Here is a 9429-nt window from a genome sequence, read left to right as displayed (position 1 = left end):
TGCCCTCTGCCACCTGGGAGCAGGCCTAAGCCAGCAGGTCGTTATCTCCCGAGGGGTCCCAGACTGCGAGAGGGCACAGGCCGGGCTGGGGGACCCCCCCCTCCCCACCCCCCGGAGTGCACAAATTTTTGTGCACTGGGCCTCTAGTATGTACTATAATGCTAGTAGATTCACATTGTATTTGCTCTAAAGTGGTACTACCACTACCATCACCATCACCACTATCACTTCTACCATTATAATTAGTATCAATATAAAAGGATTACTTTACTAGAGTCAGAAGTGGTCTTGGTTAGAATTAGTTGCTGAAATATATGCACCAAGTTAGCTCTGCACTTCTAAGTTTTGAAGTCTTTTGAGGAATAGTGTGTTTTTTATTTCTTTCCAAATCAATAGTCACAAGCCATTCAAAAGTGTTGTGGAATTAATAGTCCTAAATAATAAGATTGTTTTACTGCCATTAATTATGGTTTTCCAGAGGTATAAAATCCTCTGTGTTCAATATTACTAAGTAGTTTTCTAGATTGTTTCTGGCATTTACTAATGTGCAGAGCTCTGTTATATGTACTTTGTTAACGGTTTTCTACTACAGATATTGTATAAAATAGAGTTAGATCAGCGGTTCTCAACCTGTGGGTCGCGACCCCTTTGGCGGTCGAACGACCCTTTCACAGGGGTCGCCTAAGACCATCCTGCATATCAGATATTTACATTATGATTCTTAATAGTAGCAAAATTACAGTTATGAAGTAGCAACGAAAATAATTGTATGGTTGGGGTCACAACATGAGGAACTGTATTTAAAGGGCCAGAAGGTTGAGAACTACTGAGTTAGATGATCCTTGCAATTCTTTTGGATGGAATGATTCGGTATCTGCTTGCCAATGATAAATAAGGCTAGTAAATAAACTGGGTATTTTATTGTCTACATTGAAATAACTAGGCATCTAAAATACTTGCAGATTGCAAGTAAAATTAAACTTTGCTTACCTGTATGCTTCTTATTCAAAATAGCTGTAAGCCTGGTATACATTTTCCTTACTGAATAAAAAAAGTCAAGCTTCTTTGGGTAGGCCAGTTATATGCTGCAAGATCAACATATCAAAACCAGTGCCTTTTTTTCTACACCACGTGCTGAGGAAATACACTTTGTTATGTTTCAACCACTAAGTTAATAATTCTTATGTAAAAAAAATAGTCTTATGTACACATCAGATTTCTAAATATCATTTTTTATGTTATGTTTCATGTTTATTGATTTGTGAATATTGTATCAGCTTTGCATCCTTGGAATAAATCCTGGTGTGAGCTTTTTAATATATTGCTGGATCTGATTTGCTAAAATTTTGTTGAGGATTTTAGCATCTGTGTTCATCAGGGATATTGGCCTGTAATTCTCTTTCTTTGTAGTGTCTTTATCTGGTTTTAGGATTAGGGTAATGCTAGTGTCATAAAAAGAACTTGGAAGTGTTCCTTCCTCTTGGGTTTTTTTGGACTAGTTTGAGGAGTAGAGGTGTTAATTGTTCTTTGAATGTTTGCTAAAAATCCCATGTGAACCCATCAGGACCCTGGCTTTTGTTTGCTGGCAGGTTTTTTTTATTACTGCTTCAATTTCATTATTTGTATTGGCCTATTCAGGTTTTCTGATTCTTCCTGATTCAGTTTTGGGAGATTGTATTTTTCTAGAAATTTGTCCATTTCATCCTCAATTTCCAGCTGTTGGCATATAGCTGTTGATTATATTTTCCTTAAAATCCTTTGTATTTCTGTGATGTCAGTGGTTACTTCTCTGCTTTCCTTTCTGATTTTATTTGTTTGGGTCCTCTCTCTTTGTTTCTTGATGAGTCTGGCTAGTGGTTCATCAATTTTGTTTATCCTTTGGAATGCTTTTGCTGTGTTCCAGAGATTTTGGGTTGTTGTGTGTTCATTTTCATTTGTTTCCAGGAAATTTTTGAATTATTGCTTGATCTCTTTGGTAACCCGTTCGTTGCTTAATACCATGCTATTTAGTCTCCATTGGTTTGAATATTTTGGGGTGTTTTTACTGTAGTTGATTTCTAATTTTATTCCACTGTGATCTGAGAAGATGCTTGATATGATTTCAGTCTTCTTGATCTTGTAGAGACTTGTTTTGTGTCCTAACATATGGTCTATCATTTTGAATGATTATATGCACTTGAGAAGAATGTATATTCTGCAACTTTGGGGTGAAATATTCTATAAATGTCACCTAAATCCATCTGATCCAGTGTGTCCTTTAGAGTCACTGTTTGCTTGTTATGTTTTTGTCTGGAATATCTATCTAGTGAAGTCAGTGGGGTGTTAAAATTCCCTGTCATGGCTGTATTGTTGCCGATCTCTCCCTTAACGTCCTCTAGAAGTGATATATATTTAGGTACTCCTATGTTGGGTGCATATGTATTTACTAGGGTTATATCATCTTGTTGGATCGATCCTTTAGTATTATGTAGTGACCCTTGTTGTCTCTTCTGATGGTCTTCATTTTGAAGTTTATTTTGTCAGATACTAGTTTTGCTCCTCTAGCTTTTTTTTTTTCTTTTCCTTTTGTATGGATAAGTTTTTTACATTCCTTCATTCTCATCCTATGTGTGTCTTGTGTTCTGAGATGGGTCTCTTGTGAACAGCATATAGTTGGGTCATGTTTTTGTATCCATTTAGCTACCCTATGCCTTTTGTTGGGAGCATTTAATCCATTTACATTTAAGGTTATTATTGATAGGTACTTATTTATTGCCATTTTAATTCTGTATGCCTAAATTTCTCTCTCTCTTCTTCTCATCACAGCAGTCCCTTTAGCATTTCTTGTAATGCTAGCTTAGTGGTGATGTACTCCTTTAGCATTTTTTTTTTTTTTGGTCCAGGAAGCACTTTATTTGACCGTCTATTTTGAATGATAGCCTTGCTGGATACAGTAATCTTGGTGTCAGTTCCTTGCTTGCTATTACCTTGAGTACTTCATGCTATTCTCTTCTGGCCTTAGGGTTTCTGATGAGAAATCAGGTGTCTTCCTTATTGGAGCTCTTTTGTAGGTAACAGTTTTCTTTTCTATTGCTACCTTTAAGATTCTCTCTTTGTCTTTAATTTTTGGCATTTTAATTATGATGTGTCTGGGTGTGGGCCTGTTTGGGTTCTTCTTGCTTGGGGTTCTCTGTGCCTCCTGGACTTGTGTGATATTTCCCTTTACCAGGTTAGGGAAGTTTTCTGCCATTATTTCTTAAAACATGTTCTCTATAGTTTTCTCCCTTTCTGCCTCTTCTGGCATACCTGCTATTCAAATATTGTTACGTTACACATTGTCCCACAGCTTCCTTAAGTTGTTCTCCTGTTTTTTAATTGTCTTTTGTTTTTGGTTCTCTGATTGAGTGATTTTTTTAAACCCTGTTTTTAATTCAGTAATTTGATCCTCAGCTTCCCTGAATCTGCTGTGTATTCCTTCCAATATGTTCTTTACTTGTGCTATGTCATTCTTTATTTCTGTTTTCATAATTACTATATCTTTTCTCATCCTGTTGAGCATTTATACCATCATTATTCTGAACTCTGTATCAGATAAATTTCTTATCTCCATTTCATTTATCTCTTCTTCTGGAGAATTCTCTTGTTCTTTCATTTGGGGGTTGTTACTTTGTCTCATTTTGGCTGCCTGTTTGGGTAGATCTGTTAAGCCTCTCATCTAGTGCAGGACAGTGTCAAATGCTATTTCTGACTCACTAGATCAGACAGTTCCAAAGCCTCCAGAGACTGCCTCTGGTGACAGACTGTTATGATTTTTTCTTAAATTGTCCTCAGGCAATCATCCACAGGCATGGGGAGAGTTTTTTTTTTCAACAGGGTGGGGCAATTGCTTCTGCCTGGAGGCTAATTGTTATTCTCCATCTCTTCATGGGCCTGAGCAACTCTGCACCTTGGGGCAAGGTGTTTTTCAATAGGGTGGATCAACTGTCTTCTCCCCCTACCCCCCCCACCCCCCCGCAAGGTCACCTGTATAACAAATGTTTGCATGAGAAAGATGACCTCCTTAGCATGAGGGAATGACTCAGTACAGGAAACCAGGGTGTCTGCCTTCTGAACTATAGCCCTAGGATCCCTGATTCTGGCTTCTGCTCACACAGCTCCAGTCCACTCTGCCCTCTCTCTGCCGTAGCACAAGATGGGTGGCTCCACAGGGAATTGTGTGTGTTGGCCCTTTAAGAGGGTGCCTGAATTTTGAGCCATTGCTCCCTGACAGATAGTACCCCTGCTGCTTTTCACAGCCAAATGTTATGTGGGTATCCTTCTTAGTTCTGGTGCTCTCTGCTGGGGGGCCCAGCTTGGGGATTAGAACCTAGAGTTCTCAGTGTCAACCCCCCACAGCTGAGATATCTCTCCAGAACTTCAATTGCTGTCTGTTGGAGCCCACCAGCCCTTTCATGCCTCTGCCCCTTCTACCATTCTGTATGTAGTCTCCACTTTCGATCCTTGGTTATCTGGATTCTCTCCAGCGAGTCCTCTGTTGTTTATTCAGGAAGTTTTTCTGTACGTTAGTTGTAATTCCTGTTTGGTCCTAGGAGCATGTTCATGCAGCATCTATTTATTCCATCAGCATTTTTAATCCCATCTAGTGTGTATATCTTTTAAACTAATAGGGAGGTAAATAGAATGAGAAAAATACTCAATCTAAAAAAGACAAGGAAGAAGAAAAACAGAAAAGAGAAGTATCACAGAATAAGATATGTTAGTAATTACAGTGCATATAAATTGACAAAATGCCCTAGTTAACAGAAACTGATAGTCATATTGGATAAAAAACAAAATCTAGTTATATTCTATTTATAAAAAGCATACCTTTAAAAAGAATATAGAAAATTTGAAAATAAAAAGGATAAAAAGTGATATGCCTGATAATACTAAAGAAAGGTTGTGTTGTGTGGCTATATTAATCTCATGTAAAGTTGAATTTGGCGGGGGGGATCTATCCCAGAGACTGAAGGTCACTAAATAATGATAAAAGAGATGACACTTTTATATTTGTATATATCTAATAATATACTTTTTTTTAAGCAAAAAATAGATAGGACCTCAGAAGAAATAGGCAAATCCATCAACATTGTAACATATAAAATAATCTCTCTTAATAAATGTTGCGCCCTAACCGGTTTGGCTCAGTGGATAGAGTGTTGGCCTGCGGACTCAAGGGTCCCAGGTTCAATTCCAGTCAAGGGCATGTACCGTGGTTTCAGGCACATCCCCAGTAGGGAGTGTGCAGGAGGCAGCTGGTTGATGTTTCTCTCTCATCGATGTTTCTAACTCTCTATCCTTCTCCCTTCCTCTCTGTAAAAAAATCAATAAAATATATTTTAAAAAAAATGTTGGAACAAGCAGAAAAAATCTACAAAAATATAGAATCCTATATAATAAAAGGCTAATATGCAATTGTCCCCTTGACCAGGAGTTCGACCAAGGGGCAGGGCTGGCCGTGGCCCCTGCCCCTTGGCTGGCCACACCCTTGATCAGCCCCCACACCCTGATTGGGGGCAGGGCCAGCCTGCCAACTGCCCATGGCCCCTCCCACTGGCCAACCCCACCCCTGATCAGCCACCCACCCCCCAAACGGGGGTGGGGCTGGCCGGCCAACCACCTGTGGCCCCTCCCCCAAGCTGGCCCCACCCCCGACCAGTCCTCCCACTCTGATCGTGAGTGGGGCCGGCCAGCCAACTTCCTGTAGCCCCTCCCCCTGGTTAGCCCAGCCTGATTGACCCTCATCAGGGTGGGCTGGCCGGACCCCACCGGTGCATGAATTCGTGCACTAGGCCTCTAGTATTTTAATAACAGCATTTACCACTGTAATTTATGGGACAGCGCATCTCAGAATTATTTTTAAAAATTCTTTTAAAAAATTTTTAAAGCACACAAGGAACATTTACAAAATATGATAACATTTTTGTCAAATACATCTGATTTTAACAAATTTCAGTGGATTGGCATCATACTGAATTCTCTGTAATGCCATCAACTATGTAAGTAACAATGTACTTTTTTTGTATGTTTCAAAATTATTATTTACAAATAACTTGACTCAAAAAACCTGTAAGGAATATCAGAAAATATTTATAATTTAACAGTAACAATATAATATGTATCAGAACTTGTGTGATATTAAGTGATACTTTATGGAAACTTAGAGTGTTTAATGCTTATATAATAGGAATAAATGCTGAAAATAACTGTATTCTTCAGAATTAGAAAAATAAGAGAACACTCCCCAATTAAACTTAAAAGGAAGTAAATATAAATTAATGAAATAGAAAACAAAAGTAAATCAGAGAGAGGAAACAGTTCAGCTAAAAATAGATTATATGAAAAGACTAACAAAACTGAAAACCGCTGGCAAGATTAACCATGGGAAAGAGATCACAAAGCAGTATCTGGAATGACAAAGGGGATGTTGTTATACTGTTTCAAGAATGATCATCTTTAAGTTAATATAATTAAATGCTTAGATAAAATGGACAACTTCTTAGAAAAATATAGTTCACATTGGCTCAGAAAGGAATACAAACTTGAATAATCTTAAAATGTAAAGGAAAAATGTTCTCACAAAGAAAAATACCAGTTCCATCACAGGTTCTACAGAATAGTCAAGTGATAATAGCAAGATCCTCATTAAGGAAACTTGATCTATAATGGCACTGGGGACAGGATGACTATTTCAATAATTGGGGTAGTTGGTTAATTAAATGGAAAAAAATGAGTTGGATCACTACCTCATATTATTTAGAGAAATCCATTGGGCTGGATTATCGATCTAAATCTATACATAAGGTAAAGATATAGTTGAGGTAAAACTATAGCACTTCCTAAAGATAGTAGAGTTGGATATTCTTATGACTTTCAGTAAATGTGAAATAAATGTATAAAACAGAGCAAAAGATTGGTATATATGACTGCATCAAAATTAATAACGTCTTTCACAAACTGATACATAAAGGAAGTGGTGATTAGTATTTAGCACATGCAAAGTTCTGTCACACTGAAATAAAGACAATTTAATAGAAAATTGGGCAAAGGACTCTAATATGCATTTCATAAAAGAACAAATTCACTTGGCTAATAAGCATAATATAAGATATTCAACCCAGTGAGTAATCAGGGAAATCCCTATTAAAACCAAATGAGAAGACATTTCATGCCTCCTACATTCTCAAAAATTAAGAGCCAAACATGTTGCTGTTCATTTTAATATGGAGGAACTAGGACACTTAAGCAGTGCTGGTGGTAATGTTAATTGGTGTATCCACTAGAAAAATATTGACATTATTAAAAAAAATTGAAGATGCACATACATTATGATCCAGTATCTTCATTGCTAAGTATGTCTTAAGCCTCTCTACAGAAATATCAGGTGATATATGATTGTTCATACAGCCTGTTCATAATAACAAAACGCTCATATATCTATCAACAGTAGGATGAATACTGGTATATTCATACAATAAAATGTTACATAAATACCAAAAATGAATTAATTACAGCTATGCTTAACAACTTGAATTATTCCAGGAATATAATGTTGGAACAAAACAAACTATAGAAGAATATATAACATGGTTCCAGTTATATAAAGTTCAAGCACATGCAAAATGAAGTCATATATTGTTTGATGATACAAATACCATACAAGTCCAAAGAAAATGATAAATATAAAATTTAGGGATGAGTGAATAACATGAGAAAATCTTGTTCCAAGTAAGGAGGGACACAGAGTAGATGGAAGAGGTAAGAGTAACTTTATACTTATTGTTTATTTGTACCTTAAACTTATTTTGTAGAATTATTAATACCTAATATTAATAATCACATTATGTTTAATAAAACACAATTCTCCTGGGTATGAGATGCTCCAAGATGTATTCATTTATTTCAAGGGGTACAGACAATTTTAATAATTCTACATTTTTCTAAATATTAAGTTTGCATGATTTTCTACCTTAATAATTTTTTTGTTTATTGGCCATGTTGTAAGAAGTTTGAGAAAAGCATTGCCATGCCTTATATTTTCCTAACTTAAAATGTATGTGATGTCTGTTTTTAAAATTGCATTTGTGGATATGACATTTTGTTTCAGAATATTACCACTTTGTTTTATTTATCAAACACTTAATAGTGTTTGTGCATCAGACAATATTCTAAGCACTTTAAAAATGTTAACTTATGCCCTGGCTGGGTGGCTCAGTTGTTTGGAGCATCCTCTTGTACATCAAAAGGTTGAAGGTTCGATTTCTGATTGGGGCAAGTAAGGAAGGCAATCAATGTTTCTCTTTCTGTCTCCCTCTCTACCTATCTCCCTTCCTCTTAAATCAATTTTAAAAAAACAACATATCCTCGGATGAAGATTAAAAGATATATTGCCTCATTTAATCTGGATTAAAACCCTATGAAGAAGATATTATTATCATTTTATAGGTAAGGAAACTTGAGGCAGAGATGTTGTTGCCTAAGGTCACTAGTAGGTGGAGCCTGTATTCAAATCTAGATAGGCAGCCTGGCTCCATACCATGTGTTTAACCACAAGCTGTAAAAGACCCTATTGATTACATAGGCACCTATGTTCTCCCATGCAGTGGGCTTTCTTGTTTTGTTGATGGTTTCTTTTGCTGTACAAAAGGTTTTTATTTTGATGTAGTCCAATTTGTTTACTTTCTCTTTAGTTTCCATTGCCCTAGGAGTGGTATTGGTAAAGAAATTGCTTTGGCATATGTCTGAGATTTTGCTGCCTGTGGATTCCTCTAATATGTTCATGGTTTCCTGTTTTATGTTTAAGTCCTTTATCCATTTTGAGTTTATTTTTGCGTGTGGTGTAAGTTGGTGGTCTAGTTTTATTTTTTTGAATGTATCTGTCCAATTTTCCCAAAACCATTTATTGAAGAGACTATCTTGACTCCATTGTATGCTCTTGCCTCCTTTGTCAAATATTAATTGGGCATAGTGGTTTGGGTCGATTTCTGGGTTCTTTATTCTATTCTATTGATCTATATGTCTGTTCTTGTGCCAGTACCAGGCAATTTTGAGAACAGTGGCTTTTTAATACAACTTGATATCTGGTATTGAGATCCCTCCTACTTCGTTCTTCTTTCTCAGGATTGCTGCAGCTCTTCCGGGTCTTTTTTTATTCCAAATGAATTTTCAGAGAGTATGTTCTAGGTCTGTGAAATATGCCATTGGTATTTTAATGGGGAAATGCATTGAATCTATAGACTGCTTTGGGTAGTGTGGACATTTTAATGATGTTGATTCTACCAGTCCATGAACACGGTATATTCTTCCATCTGTTTATGTTTTCCTCTATCTTTTTTTTCAGTGTCCTGTAGTTTTCCAAGTACAGGTCTTTTACCTCCTTAGTTAAGTTTATTCCTAGGTATCTTAATTTTT

The 9429-nt window shown here is 36.6% G+C and overlaps 1 protein-coding gene and 1 long non-coding RNA gene across 7 annotated transcripts in view; one reads left to right on the top strand and one right to left on the bottom strand.

Moving 5' to 3' along the window:
* The window catches only part of ZEB1 (zinc finger E-box binding homeobox 1), a 276709-nt gene that overhangs the window by 14921 nt on the left and 252359 nt on the right, over positions 1 to 9429 (top strand). Inside the window, exon 2 of one of the 6 annotated variants that reach the window (XM_014547959.1) lies at positions 7561 to 7776. The exons of the other annotated variants lie outside the window; for them this stretch is intronic. The gene's annotated coding sequence lies outside the window, so the exon portion shown is untranslated. The remainder of the gene's footprint in view (positions 1 to 7560; positions 7777 to 9429) is intronic. 6 annotated transcript variants of the gene reach the window in all.
* On the bottom strand, positions 1156 to 7631 carry LOC106727863. The gene is made up of 3 exons (XR_001364111.1): positions 7544 to 7631; positions 2476 to 2486; positions 1156 to 1166 (listed from the first exon to the last, which is right to left on the bottom strand). It is a non-coding gene; the product is annotated as an uncharacterized LOC106727863 (long non-coding RNA).

Source organism: Myotis brandtii, unplaced genomic scaffold (assembly GCF_000412655.1).
Source record: "Myotis brandtii unplaced genomic scaffold, ASM41265v1 scaffold49, whole genome shotgun sequence".
NCBI lineage: Eukaryota > Metazoa > Chordata > Mammalia > Chiroptera > Vespertilionidae > Myotis > Myotis brandtii.
The sequence above is the reverse complement of the archived record's forward strand: the minus strand, read 5'-3'. Positions and strand labels throughout refer to the sequence as shown.